Here is a 15,765-nt window from a genome sequence, read left to right on the forward strand (position 1 = left end):
ACCCCAGTTTTTCTACTTGCACATCATCATCTGCACATCTATCACTCCAGAGTTTATGCTAAATTGTAATTATTTCGCCTCTTTGGCCTATTTATTGCCTTACCTCCCTACTTTTCTACATTTGCACACACTGTACATATATTTTTTCTATTGTGTTATTGACTGTACATTTGTTTATGTGTAACTCTGTGATGTTGTTTTGTCGCACTGCTTTGCTTTATCTTGGCCAGGTCGCAGTTGTAAATGAGATCTTGTTCTCAACTGGCCTACCTGGTTAATTAAATAAAGGGGAAATAAAAAATAACATAAATATATATACAGGATATGGATATATAGGATTTGGATATACAGTATGTGGATTTACAGGATGTGGATATGCAGGATGTGGATATGCAGGATCTGGATATACAGGATGTGGATATGAGAGGCCGATACAGGTATTTCCTAGTCACCCCTTGACATTGAGAGGAGTGTGAGGTCCCACTTATAAAACATTTTCTATCATTCCACGCAAGTCTTTATCCCTCCAGGCCATGTTGGACAGTAATGGAGGCCTCCCTCCCTCATCACATGTTTGAGTGCATACGCTACACTGAGCAATGCTTTTCAATTACCTGCGTCCGAGCTGCAGACCAAAATATGTCTCACATATTTCTGAAGCAAAATGATTAGGTTAGACGCACAGAGAAATAGAATATACCTTGTATTTAGTTTGCCGGTTGTCTTTTCCCACGATTGCATAGAGGTCGTCACATGTATGACTGTTGGAGCGCCAGGCTCATGTACTGTATGTCTGTATGGTTTTAGTGGATATGGGAGTGTTTATGAGTGGTGTTTATAATGTTTATGAGTGGTGTTTATAATATTTAAGAGTGGTGTTTATGAGTGGTGTTTATAATGTTTATGAGTGGTGTTTATGAGTGGTGTTTATAATGTTTATGAGTGGTGTTTATAATGTCCATGAGTGGTGTTTATGAGTGGTGTTTATGAGTGGTGTTTATAATGTTTATGAGTGGGGTTTATGAGTGGTGTTTATGTGTGGTGTTTATGTGTGGTCTTTATGAGTGGTCTTTATGAGTGGTGTTTATGACTGGTGTTTATGACTGGTGTTTATGAGTGATGTTTATGAGTGTTGTTTATGAGTGGTGTTTATGTGTGGTGTTTATGTGAGGTGTTTATGTGTTGTGTTTATGAGTGGTGTTTATGTGTGGTGTTTATGTGTGGTGTTTATGAGTGGTGTTTATGAGGGTGTCTATGAGTGGTGTTTATGAGTGGTGTTTATGTGTGGTGTTTATGACTGGTGTTTATGTGTGGTGTTTGTGAGTGGTGTTTATGAGTAGTGTTTATGAGTGGTGTTTATGTGTGGTGTTTATGAGTGGTGTTTGTGTGTGGTGTTTATAACTGGTGTTTATGTGTGGTGTTCATGAGTGGTGTTAATGAGTGGTGTTTATGACTGGTGTTATTGCATGGTGTTTATGACTGGTGTTTATGTGTGTCGTTTATGAGTGGTGTTTAAGTGTGGTGTTTATGAGTGGTGTTTATGACTGGTGTTTATGTGTGGTGTTTATGTGTGGTGTTTATATATGGTGTTTATGTGTGGTGTTTATGACTGGTGTTTGAGTGTGGTGTTTATGTGTGGTGTTTATGAGTGGTCTTTATGTGTGGTGTTTATGTGTGGTGTTTATGGCTGGTGTTTATGACTGGGGTTTATATGTGGTGTTCATGAGTAGTGTTTATGAGTGGTGTTTATGTGTGGTGTTTATGAGTGGTGTTTGTGTGTGGTGTTTATGACTGGTGTTTATGTGTGGTGTTCATGAGTGGTGTTAATGAGTGGTGTTAATGAGTGGTGTTTATGACTGGTGTTATTGCATGGTGTTTATGTGTGGTGTTTATGAGTGGTGTTTATGTGTGGTGTTTATGTGTGGTGTTTATGACTGGTGTTTATGACTGGGGTTTATATGTGGTGTTCATGAGTAGTGTTTATGAGTGGTGTTTATGTGTGGTGTTTATGAGTGGTGTTTGTGTGTGGTGTTTATGACTGGTGTTTATGTGTGGTGTTCATGAGTGGTGTTAATGAGTGGTGTTAATGAGTGGTGTTTATGACTGGTGTTATTGCATGGTGTTTATGACTGGTGTTTATGAGTGGTGTTTATGAGTGGTGTTTATGTGTGGTGTTTATGACTGGTGTTTATGTGTGGTGTTTATGACTTGTTTATGTGTGGTGTTTATGAGTGGTGTTTATGAGTGGTGTTTATGACTGGTGTTTATGTGTGGTGTTTATGACTGGTGTTTGTGAGTGGTGTTAATGTGTGGTGTTTATGTGTGGCGTTTATGAGTGGTGTTTATGAGTGGTATTTATGACTGGTGTTTATGTGTGGTGTTTATGTGTGGTGTTTATGAATGGTGTTTATGTGTGATGTTTATGACTGGTGTTTGTGTGTGGTGTTTATGTGTGGTGTTTATGAGTGGTGTTTATGTTTGGTGTTTGTGTGTGGTGTTTATGACTGGTGTTTATGTGTGGTGTTCATGAGTAGTGTTCATGAGTGGTGTTTATGTGTGTTGTTTATGTGTGGTGTTTATGACTGGTGTTTATGACTGGGGTTTGTGTGTGGTGTTCATGAGTAGTGTTTATGAGTGGTGTTTATGTATGGTGTTTATGAGTGGTGTTTATGAGTGGTGTTTATAATGTTTATGAGTGGGGTTTATGAGTGGTGTTTATGTGTGGTGTTTATGTGTGGTCTTTATGAGTGGACTTTATGAGTGGTGTTTATGAGTGATGTTTATGAGTGTTGTTTATGAGTGGTGTTTATGTGTGGTGTTTATGTGAGGTGTTTATGAGTGGTGTTTATGTGTGGTGTTAATGAGTGGTGTTTATGAGGGTGTTTATGAGTGGTGTTTATGAGTGGTGTTTATGTGTGGTGTTTATGACTGGTGTTTATGTGTGGTGTTTATGACTGGTGTTCATGAGTAGTGTTTATGACTGGTGTTTATGTGTGGTGTTTATGTGTGGTGTTTATGTGTGGTGTTTATGACTGGTGTTTGAGTGTGGTGTTTATGTGTGGTGTTTATGAGTGGTGTTTATGTGTGGTGTTTATGAGTGGTGTTTGTGTGTGGTGTTTATGACTGGTGTTTATGTGTGGTGTTCATGAGTGGTGTTAATGAGTGGTGTTAATGAGTGGTGTTTATGACTGGTGTTATTGCATGGTGTTTATGTGTGGTGTTTATGAGTGGTGTTTATGTGTGGTGTTTATGTGTGGTGTTTATGACTGGTGTTTATGACTGGGGTTTATATGTGGTGTTCATGAGTAGTGTTTATGAGTGGTGTTTATGTGTGGTGTTTATGAGTGGTGTTTGTGTGTGGTGTTTATGACTGGTGTTTGTGTGGTGTTCATGAGTGGTGTTAATGAGTGGTGTTAATGAGTGGTGTTTATGACTGGTGTTATTGCATGGTGTTTATGACTGGTGTTTATGAGTGGTGTTTATGAGTGGTGTTTATGTGTGGTGTTTATGAATGGTGTTTATGTGTGGTGTTTATGACTGTTGTTTATGTGTGGTGTTTATGAGTGGTGTTTATGAGTGGTGTTTATGACTGGTGTTTATGTGTGGTGTTTATGACTGGTGTTTGTGAGTGGTGTTAATGTGTGGTGTTTATGTGTGGCGTTTATGAGTGGTGTTTATGAGTGGTATTTATGACTGGTGTTTATGTGTGGTGTTTATGTGTGGTGTTTATGAATGGTGTTTATGTGTGGTGTTTATGACTTGTGTTTGTGTGTGGTGTTTATGTGTGGTGTTTATTAGTGGTGTTTATGTTTGGTGTTTGTGTGTGGTGTTTATGACTGGTGTTTATGTGTGGTGTTCATGAGTAGTGTTCATGAGTGGTGTTTATGTGTGTTGTTTATGTGTGGTGTTTATGACTGGTGTTTATGACTGGGGTTTGTGTGTGGTGTTCATGAGTAGTGTTTATGAGTGGTGTTTATGTATGGTGTTTATGAGTGGTGTTTATGCGTGGTGTTTATAATGTTTATGAGTGGGGTTTATGAGTGGTGTTTATGTGTGGTGTTTATGTGTGGTCTTTATGAGTGGTCTTTATGAGTGGTGTTTATGAGTGATGTTTATGAGTGTTGTTTATGAGTGGTGTTTATGTGTGGTGTTTATGTGAGGTGTTTATGAGTGGTGTTTATGTGTGGTGTTAATAAGTGGTGTTTATGAGGGTGTTTATGAGTGGTGTTTATGAGTGGTGTTTATGTGTGGTGTTTATGACTGGTGTTTATGTGTGGTGTTTGTGAGTGGTGTTCATGAGTAGTGTTTATGAGTGGTGTTTATGTGTGGTGTTTATGAGTGGTGTTTGTGTGTGGGGTTTATGACTGGTGTTTATGTGTGGTGTTCATTAGTGGTGTTAATGAGTGGTGTTAATGAGTGGTGTTTATGACTGGTGTTATTGCATGGTGTTTATGACTGGTGTTTATGTGTGGCGTTTATGAGTGGTGTTTATGTGTGGTGTTTATGAGTGGCGTTTATGAGTGGTGTTTATGTGTGGTGTTTATGAATGGTGTTTATGTGTGGTGTTTATGACTGGTGTTTGTGTGTGGTGTTTATGTGTGGTGTTTATGACTGGTGTTTATGTGTGTTGTTTATGTGTGGTGTTTATGACTGGTGTTTGTGACTGGGGTTTATATGTGGTGTTCCTGAGTAGTGTTTATGAGTGGTGTTTATGTGTGGTGTTTATGAGTGGTGTTTGTGTGTGGTGTTTATGACTGGTGTTTATGTGTGGTGTTCATTAGTGGTGTTAATGAGTGGTGTTAATGAGTGGTGTTTATGACTGGTGTTATTGCATGGTGTTTATGAGTGGTGTTTATGAGTGGTGTTTATGAGTGGTGTTTATGTGTGGTGTTTATGAATGGTGTTTATGTGTGGTGTTCATGACTGTTGTTTATGTGTGGTGTTTATGAGTGGTGTTTATGAGTGGTTTTTATGACTGGTGTTTATGTGTGGTGTTAATGACTGGTGTTTGTGAGTGGTGTTAATGTGTGGTGTTTATGTGTGGCGTTTATGAGTGGTGTTTATGAGTGGTATTTATGACTGGTGTTTATGTGTGGTGTTTATGTGTGGTGTTTATGAATGGTGTTTATGTGTGGTGTTTATGACTGGTGTTTGTGTGTGGTGTTTATGACTGGTGTTTATGACTGGGGTTTGTGTATGGTGTTCATGAGTAGTGTTTATGAGTGGTGTTTATGTATGGTGTTTATGAGTGGTGTTTGTGTGTGGTGTTTATGACTGGTGTTTATGTGTGGTGTTCATGAGTGGTGTTCATGAGTGGTGTTAATGAGTGGTGTTTGTGAGTGGTGTTATTGCATGGTGTTATGACTGGTGTTTATGAGTGGTGTTTATGAGTGGTGTTTATGTGTGGTGTTTATGTGTGGTGTTTATGAATGGTGTTTATGTGTGGTGTTTATGACTGTTGTTTATGTGTGGTGTTCATGAGTAGTGTTTATGAGTGGTGTTTATGAGTGGTGTTTGTGTGTGTTGTGTATGTGTGGTGTTCATGAGTGGTGTTAATGAGTGGTGTTAGTGAGTGGTGTTACTGAGTGGTGTTTATGACTGGTGTTTATGAGTAGTGTTTATGAGTGGTGTTTATGAGTGGTGTTTGTGTGTGTTGTGTATGTGTGGTGTTCATGAGTGGTGTTAAACGAGTGGTGTTAATGAGTGGTGTTATTGAGTGGTGTTTATGACTGGTGTTTTTGAGTGGTGTTTATGAGTAGTGTTTATGAGTGGTGTTTATGTGAGGTGTTTATGACTGGTGTTTATGTGTGGCGTTTATGAGTGGTGTTTATGTGTGGTGTTTATGAGTTGTGTTTATGACTGGTGTTTATGTGTGGTTTTAATGAATGGTGTTTATGAGTGGTGTTTATGACTGGTGTTTATGACTGGTGTTTATGATTGGTGTTTATGTGTGGTGTTTATGAGTGCCGTTTATGTGTGGCGTTTATGAGTGGTATTTATGTGTGGTGTTTATGACTGGTGTTTATGAGTGACGTTTATGTGTGGCGTTTATGAGTGGCATTTATGAGTGGCGTTTATGAGTGGTGTTTATGACTGGCGTTTATGAGTGGTGTTAATGAGTGGAGTTAATGAGTGGTGTTAATGAGTGTGGTTTATGTGGGAGTAAACAAACAAAACCTTAGAGTTGGATGCGTATCCATGCATCTAATCATGTATCTAACCAAAAAACACATTTCCACTCTAATTTCTTCCTCCATTTCCCCACCTGTGCTGGAAGAACCGAATTTGTGGGTGTCCTGATCTCTGTGAGCAAAAGCTGAAGTATTAAAGTATACTTTTACAGATATGGAGATGTGCTGTACAATGGGCTAAGGCAATACGAACTGAAATCCATGACCATACAAGATATCATAAACAATGTAAGAAATTGTAAAACTATTTCAAAAGTGTCAGTCTGAAGGATGGTTAGTCATTTCTTTGGGAGTTGAAGCCGTTCTGGTGCTATTGTGAGCGGAGGAAGCCTTTCAGTCGGCTTCAGAGAGACAGTCAGGTTCGCAGCCTCAGCAACACACCTCGCTGTCCCCTCACGTTCTCCTTCCTCCAGTTTTGTAGATAGTTAGCTGGCTAGCCATTCCTCTCCGCTAACACCGTGTAGCACCCACCCACTTGGGGGATGCTACTTATGCAGCCACAAAGGCGCTGGAAGCTCACCACACAATGTTTAGCATTCATCTCCGCCTTTGATCCTCTCACTTCACTTCCAATTGGCTCATTCATCACCCCTCCTCTCTCCTGTAACTATTCCCCAGGTTGTTGCTGTAAATGAGAATGTGTTCTCAGTCAACTTACCTGGTAAAATAAGGGTTAACATTTTTTTATCATAATAATCTGCTTCTCCTCATGCCGGTGGCATCTTTCGAATCCCAACTGTCCCTATCAGCCTGTGTTTTTTAAGTTCATATATTGCTGTTGATGTGTTTACCAGTATGTAAGCCAGGAACTCTAAAGGCAGGAGTAAACATCGTAGAGAGGTGTGAACCCCATGTACACTTGTTAACTAGACCGGCCTCACTTTGTCTCTCCTACTGTAAGTAATTGTGCCACGTGCTACCCAACTGCAAATCTCCACAGGCAGTATCTGTACAATCCCTTATTGGACAACAGCTTACTCCGCTGCTCATGGCCTCTTCTCTAAATTGCCTCTACTGATTCATAATTTTCGATGAAACAGGAGTGTATCTGTGGCTCAGGCCAGGTTTTACCCTGGGTGCAGCCCCTAAATAAACCCCATTAATCATGTTTTTGGGAGGAACGATGGAGAGAGCGATGAGGAGGAGGGAGGAGGAGGGGGGATGGAAATCTCCTGGTGTCCGCCCATGTCGGCCGATGCATTAATGAGGCTCATGTAGGGAACAGACGCTAGGGCCTGGGATGTAATGGAGTCCTCCTGGAATTGATGGGATTGTTGTTTGTAAAGGGGGTGATCTCTCCCTCATAATAGGGAATAACACTAACGCTGGGGAGGGGGCTGGCTAGGCACCATAAAACTGGGTTTTGGCAACATTCCAATCACATAGACAGAGCATACATAGAGATGTAGGCTACTTTGTCTTTTCGATATGGCACTACATGGACATACACAGAAGTATGGATGCACTCACATTTGGTCGCAAACAAACACAGACACAAAACCTACAGAAGCATTTGAACTGATATGTTTACATTGGTGCCATGTGTACATTCATTACTGAGTTTTACAGCAAGCCTATTTGGAGCATTTAGCAATTAACAGAAATGTTCAGATCAAATATGGAACAACAAACACTGGCAGTTATCTTTTTATAATCTCTTGTATGTAAATGAGGATTTGATTTTGCTCATGCAAATAAGAATTTCAATTAACCGCTAAATAAGAGTCTGGGACTGTTAGTCTATTGTATCCTCCAATGAAAATAAATGATGAATATGCAAATAGCAATTCACATTGGAAATACAGATGGTGCTTAGAGATAGAGGGAGAGGGAGAGAGAGAGGGAGAGAGAGAGAGAGCATCCTTTAACATGCAAATAAACCACTTTGTTTTCAAAGATCAATCATAATTGGACAGGTACACACAATCACATGGGGTAATTTGATGACCCATTTTATTTTGGGATCACAAACCCCAAATTCTCCCTTTCTCCATGTGCTAGGTCTACTTTGTGTGTTCTGCATTTCATTGACTTCACTGGCAAACCAAGGTGTGCATTTCAAAGCTTCTCCTGTGGTGATGGCACAACAGCACAGTGGTCAAGTGTTTGTTCCACCAATTCGGTACTCACTGGATCACTTCAATGATACACGCCAAATGATGCACCCCAAATGATACACCCCAAATGATACACCCCAAATGATACAAATGCCTGTCCCTTTGGAATCTACATAACAAACTCCTCCACCTGTCAGCATTTCAACATCTCTGAAAACTACACCAATGTAGTGAAACAGATTGATATACCAATAGCTAAGAAGGAAACTCAGACTCTAACTAATAATTAATCGGTATTAAAACCTAACTAATACATTAAGCGTTTTCATCTCTCAAAATGTAAAGATGATTTCTGGGTTTCAAAAGGCTGCTAATGCTGCTTATACAATAAGCATACATATCCACCAGTCGATTGGCGCCCTGACCAGGATTCATCATTTAACAATGAATGGTGTATACCTATATAAAGGCTTTATCTGGGTTCACATGTTGACCCTTTACTCTGCCAGGAGCAGTTGTAAATGGAGTAGCATTGGGAGGTGGTCCAGTCCTCCCTCTCTGTTGAAGGGCCCAGTGAGTGAGGAGTGGGTTGTTAGAGGTTGTCTGGTCTGATGTAAGACACCTTCCCTGCCTTCCTCACACTCTCGTTGGGCCCAGTGAACTCAGAATGGCTGCTTCTCTAAAGTTCTCCTTTAGAGTGAGACTGGGAAAAAAGGGGCCTCTTTGCTCCAGAAGACCTATACACATTGGTCTGATCTCCCGTCGCTGAAGGCGACATGCCGTACCCCAAAAACATATTTAACAGCCATCTGGTTTATCTATTTCTGAGAAACATTTCCCGTCACCAAAGGCAAATCTATAATCTAGAATGCCTTACCAGTCGGTACGGGCCGTACAATGTGTGAAAATAAAGTTTATATACAACTTTTCCAAAGTTTACTGAATTCACACAATATCTCCCAAAAAGGGCACTGTCATCTGTGTACACAGGGTCATATGGTGTGGCAACTACTACAGAGTACGAGGCCTTGGACCCCACCCCATTTTAGACCCCATCATAGCACTGAGACTGCACTTGTGAAGGTGGTAAATTACCTTTTAATGGCGTCAGACCGAGGCTCTGCATCTGTCCTCGTGCTCCTAGACCTTAGTGCTGCTTTTGATACCATCGATCACCACATTCTTTTGGAGAGATTGGAAACCCAAATTGGCCTACATGGACAAGCTCTGGCCTGGATTAGATCTTATCTGTCAGAAAGATATCAGTTTGTCTCTGTGGATGGTTTGTCCTCTGACAAATCAACTGTACATTTCGGTGTTCCTCAAGGTTCCGTTTTAGGACCACTATTGTTTTCACTATATATTTTACCTCATGGGCATGTCATTCGAAAACAATACAAATTAAATAATTAAAATTAGAAAACATTGGTAAAATATTATATTGTCATTTAAAGAATTATAGATTTACATCTTTTGAACGCAATCAACTTGCCAGATTTAAAAATAACCTTACTGGGAAATCACACTTTGCAATAATCTGAGCACTGTGCCCAGAAAAATACGCGTTGCGATACAGACTAGACGTCATGTTGGGGAGATCTAAAATCGAAAATACTATGTAAATAATCCATTACCTTTGATTCTCTTCATCAGATGTCACTTCCAGGTATCACAGGTCCATAACGAATGTAGTTTTGTTCAAAAAAGCTCATCATTTATGTCCAAAAATCTCCGTCTCGTTAGCACATGATGTAAGCCAGCCGGACTTCTCGTCATGAACGAGGGGAAAAAATATATTTCCGTTCGTTCAAACATGTCAAACGTTGTATAGCATAAATCATTAGGGCCTTTTTTAACCAGAACATGAATAATATTCAAGGTGGACGAATGCATAGTCTTTTATAACGTATTGGAACGAGGGTACCCAACATGAAGTAGCGCGCCAGGTGTCTAATGGGACATCACCGTTCCATGGCTCTTGTTCGGTCAGATCTCCCTCCAGAAGACTCAAAACACTTTGTAAAGGCTGGTGACATCTAGTGGAAGCAATAGGAAGTGCCAAAATATTCCTAAACCCCTGTGTTTTTCAATGGGATAGGTTTAAAGTCAATACAACACATCAGGTATCCACTTCCTGTCAGAAAATGTCTCAGGGTTTTGCCTGCCAAATGAGTTCTGTTATACTCACAGACACCATTCAAACAGTTTTGGAAACTTTAGAGTGTTTTCTATCCATATATAATAAGTATATGCATATTCTAGTTACTGGGTAGGATTAGTAACCAGATTAAATCGGGTACATTTTTTTTATCCAGACGTGCAAATGCTGCCCCCTAGACCCAACAGGTTAACTTTCACTGCTATGCGGATGACACACCGCTGTACATTTCGATGAAACATGGTGAAGCCCCAAAATTGCCCTTGCTGGAAGCCTGTGTTTCAGACATAAGGAAGTGGATGGCTGCAAACTTTCTACTTTTAAACGCGGACAAAACATAATTTATCACAATTTCGAAACCCAACTGTCCCAATCTAGATAGCATTTCATTTAAAACTGGCAACTACTGACATGAAATTCAGGCAAGATGAGGAACTGTAACCATTTTTAGATAAGCATTCATAAAACAAAAATCTGATAGAAAAATAGCAGTTCAAAAAAACACTTAATAAAAAAAATCAATACATGTAGAAAAATGACCAGGAGTGATCAGACATGGCTGCCATAGTGATGCCATGGCAATAATATATATATTATTGCCATGGCATCACTATGTGTACTATGTGTACCTTCAGTGTACCTTCTCCTTTATATATATATATATATATATATATATATATATATATATATATATATATATATACTGCTCAAAAAAATAAAGGGAACACTTAAACAACACATCCTAGATCTGAATGAAATAAATAATCTTATTAAATACTTTTTTCTTTACATAGTTGAATGTGCTGACAACAAAATCACACAAAAATAATGAATGGAAATCCAATTTATCAACACATGGAGGTCTGGATTTGTAGTCACACTCAAAATTAAAGTGAAAAACCACACTACAGGCTGATCCAACTTTGATGTAATGTCCTTAAAACAAGTCAAAATGAGGCTCAGTAGTGTGTGGGGCCTCCACGTGCCTGTATGACCTCCCTACAACGCCTGGGCATGCTCCTGATGAGATGGCGGATGGTCTCCTGAGGGATCTCCTCCCCGACCTGGACTAAAGCATCCGCCAACTCCTGGACAGTCTGTGGTGCAACGTGGCGTTGGTGGATGGAGCGAGACATGATGTCCCAGATGTGCTCAATTGGATTCAGGTCTGGGGAACGGACGGGCCAGTCCATAGCATCAATGCCTTCCTCTTGCAGGAACTGCTGACACACTCCAGCCACATGAGGTCTAGCATTGTCTTGCATTAGGAGGAACCCAGGGCCAACCGCACCAGCATATGGTCTCACAAGGGGTCTGAGGATCTCATCTCGGTACCTAATAGCAGTCAGGCTACCTCTGGCGAGCACATGGAGGGCTGTGCGGCCCCCCCAAAGAAATGCCACCCCACACCATGACTGACCCACCGCCAAACCGGTCATGCTGGAGGATGTTGCAGGCAGCAGAACGTTCTCCACTGCGTCTCCAGACTCTGTCACGTCTGTCACGTGCTCAGTGTGAACCTGCTTTCATCTGTGAAGAGCACAGGGCGCCAGTGGCGAATTTGCCAATCTTGATGTTCTCCGGCAAATGCCAAACGTCCTGCACGGTGTTGGTCTGTAAGCACAACCCCCACCTGTGGACGTCGGGCCCTCATACCACCCTCATGGAGTCTGTTTCTGACCGTTTGAGCAGACACATGCACATTTGTGGCCTGCTGGAGATCATTTTGCAGGGCTCTGGCAGTGCTCCTCCTGCTCCTCCTTGCACAAAGGTGGAGGTAGTGGTCCTGCTGCTGGGTTGTTGCCCTCCTACGGCCTCCTCCACGTCTCCTGATGTACTGGCCTGTCTCCTGGTAGCGCCTCCATGCTCTGGACACTACGCTGACAGACACAGCAAAGCTTCTTGCCACAGCTCGCATTGATGTGCCATCCTGGATGAGCTGCACTACCTGAGCCACTTGTGTGGGTTGTAGACTCCGTCTCATGCTACCACTAGAGTGAAAGCACCGCCAGCATTCAAAAGTGACCAAAACATCAGCCAGGAAGCATTGGAACTGAGAAGTGGTCTGTGGTCCCCACCTGCAGAACCACTCCTTTATTGGGGGTGTCTTGCTAATTGCCTATAATTTCCACCTGTTGTCTATTCCATTTGCACAACAGCATGTGAAATTTATTGTCAATCGGTGTTGCTTCCTAAGTGGACAGTTTGATTTCACCGAAGTGTGATTGACTTGGAGTTACATTGTGTTGTTTAAGTGTTCCCTTTATTTTTTGGAGCAGTGTATATATATAAAGGAGAAGGTACACTGTTCTAGGTCCCAAGAAACAAAGAGATCTTCTGTTGAATCTGACAATTAATCTATTTTTATTTTTATTTTTATTTATTTTTACCCCTTTTGTCTCCCCAATTTCATGGTATCCAATATTTAGAAGTTACAGTCTTGTCTCATCGCTGCAACTCCCGTACGGACTCGGGAGAGCAGAAGGTCGAGAGCCATGCGTCCTCCGAAACACAACCCAACCTAGGCGCACTGCTTCTTGACACAATGCACATCCAACCCAAAAGCCAGCCGCACCAATGTGTTGGAGGAAACACCGTACACCTGGCGACCTGGTCAGCGTGCACTATGCCCGGCCCGACGCAGGAGTCGCTAGTGCGCAATGAGACAAGGATATCCCTGCAGGCCAAACCCTCCCTAACCCAGACGACGCTGGGACGATTGTGCGCCACCCCATGGGCCTCCCGGTCACGGCCGGCTGTGACAGAGCCTGGGCTCAAACCCAGAATCTCTGGTGGCGCAGTGGTCTAAGGCACTGCTTCTCAGTGCTAGCTGTGCCACCAGAAATTCTTGTCAAACATTGGTGCAGCTGGCTTCCGGGTTGGATGTGCATTGTGTCAAGAAGCAGTGCGCCTAGGTTGGGTTGTGTTTTGGAGGATGCATGGCTCTCGACCTTCTCCTCTCCCGAGTCCATACGGGAGTTGCAGCGAGGCCTGACAATTAATCTTGATGGTTGTACAGTCGTCTCAAATAAAACTGTGAAGGACCTCGGCGTTACTCTGGACCCTGATCTCTCTTTTGACAAACATATCAAGACTGTTTCAAGGACAGATTTTTTCCATCTACGTAACATTGCAAAAATCACACATTTTTGGTCCAAAAACAATGCAGTAACATGAATCGGATTAGACTACTGCAATGCTCTACTTTCCGGCTACCCGGGTAAAGCACTAAATAAACTTCAGTTAGTGCTAAATACGGCCGCTAGAATCCTGACTAGAACCCAACATTTTATCATATTACTCCAGTGCTAGCCTCCCTACACTGGCTTCCTGTTAAGGCAAGGGCTGATTTCAAGGTTTTACTGCTAACCTACAAAGCATTACATGGGCTTGCTCCTACCTATCTTTCCGATTTGGTCCTGCCGTACATACCTACACGTACGCTACGGTCACAAGAGGCAGGCCTCCTTACTGTCCCTAGAATTTCTAAGCAAACAGCTGGAAGCAGGGCTTTCTCCTATAGAGCTCCATTTTTATGGAATGGTCTGCCTACCCATGTGAGAGACGCAGACTCGGTCTCAACCTTTGTCTTTATTGAAGACTCATCTCTTCAGTAGGTCCTATGATTGAGTGTAGTCTGGCCCAGGAGTGTGAAGGTGTACAGAAAGGCACTGGAGCAACGACCCGCCCTTGCTGTCTCTGCCTGGCCGGTTCCCCTCTCTCCACTGGGATTCTCTGCCTCTAACCCTATTACAGGGGCTGAGTCACTGGCTTACTGGTGCTCTTCCATGCCGTCCCTAGGAGGGGTGCGTCACTTGAGTAGGTTGAGTCACTGACGTGGTCTTCCTGTCTGGGTTGGCGCCCCCCCTTGGGTTGTGCCGTGGCGGAGATCTTTGTGGGCTATACTCGGCCTTGTCTCAGGATGGTAAGTTGGTGGTTGAAGATATCCCTCTAGTGGTGTGGGGGCTGTGCTTTGGCAAAGTGGGTGGGGTTATATCCTGCCTGTTTGGCCCTGTCCGGGGGTATCATCGGTTGGGGCCACAGTGTCTCCTGACCCCTCCTGTCTCAGCCTCCAGTATTTATGCTGCAGTAGTTTATGTGTCGGGGGGCTAGGGTCAGTCTGTCACATCTGGAGTATTTCTCTTGTCTTTTCCGGTGTCCTGTGTGAATTTAAATATGCTCTCTCTAATTCTCTCTTTCTCTCTTTCTTTCTTTCTCTTTCTCGGAGGACCTGAGCCCTAGGACCATGCCTCAGGACTACCTGGCTTGATGACTTCTTGCTGTCCCCAGTTCACCTGGCCGTGCTGCTGCTCCAGTCTCAACTGTTCTGCCCGCAGCTATGGAACCCTGACCTGTTCACCGGACGTGCTACCTGTCCCAGACCTGCTGGAACCCTGACCTATTCACCGGACGTGCTACCTGTCCCAGACCTGCTGTTTTCAACTCTCTAGAGACAGCAGGAGCGGTAGAGATACTCTCAAAGATCGGCTATGAAAAAGCCAACTGACACTTACTCTTGTGTTACTGACTTGTTGCACCCTCGACAACTACTATGATTATTATTATTTGACCATGCTGGTCATTTATGAACATTTGAACATCTAGGCCATGTGCTGTTATGATCTCCACCCGGGCACAGCCAGAAGAGGACTGGCCACCCCTCATAGCCTTTTTCCTCTCTAGGTTTCTTCCTAGGTTTTGGCCTTTCTAGGGAGTTTTTGCTAGCCACCGTGCTTCTACACCTGCATTGCTTGCTATTTGGGGTTTTAGCCTGGGTTTCTGTACAGCACTTTGAGATATCAGCTGATGTAAGAAGGGCTTTATAAATACATTTGATTTGATTTGACTTGGGAGTGAGCTTTGGAAAATGTAGATTTAAACGTTTATTTTGATCATAGTTTAGCATTCTAGATGATAGATTTGCCTTCGGTGACGGGAAATGTTTCTCAGAAATAGGTAAAAGATAGGGCTGGTTAATGTGTTTTCGGGATATGGCATGTTGCCTTTAGCGAAGGGAGATCATACCAATGTGTACAGGTCTCCCGGTGCGAAGAGGCAAAGGCCAAAGCTGTTATAAAAGGGACGATCACAACAAAGTTACATGAGTATGGGGAGGTCTCACTGGGAGTATGGGGAGGTCTCACTGGGAGTATGGGGAGGTCTCACTGGGAGTATGGGGAGATCTCACTGGGAGTATGGGGAGATCTCACTGGGAGTATAGGGAGGTCTCACTGGGAGTATGGGGAGGTCTCACTGGGAGTATGGGGAGGTCTCACTGGGAGTATGGGGAGGTCTCACTGGGAGGATGGGGAGGTCTTGCTGGGAGTATGGGGAGGTCACTGGGAGTACAGGGAGGTCA

Source organism: Salmo salar, chromosome 01 (assembly GCF_965601325.2).
Source record: "Salmo salar chromosome 01, fSalSal1, whole genome shotgun sequence".
In the NCBI taxonomy this organism is placed as follows: domain Eukaryota; kingdom Metazoa; phylum Chordata; class Actinopteri; order Salmoniformes; family Salmonidae; genus Salmo; species Salmo salar.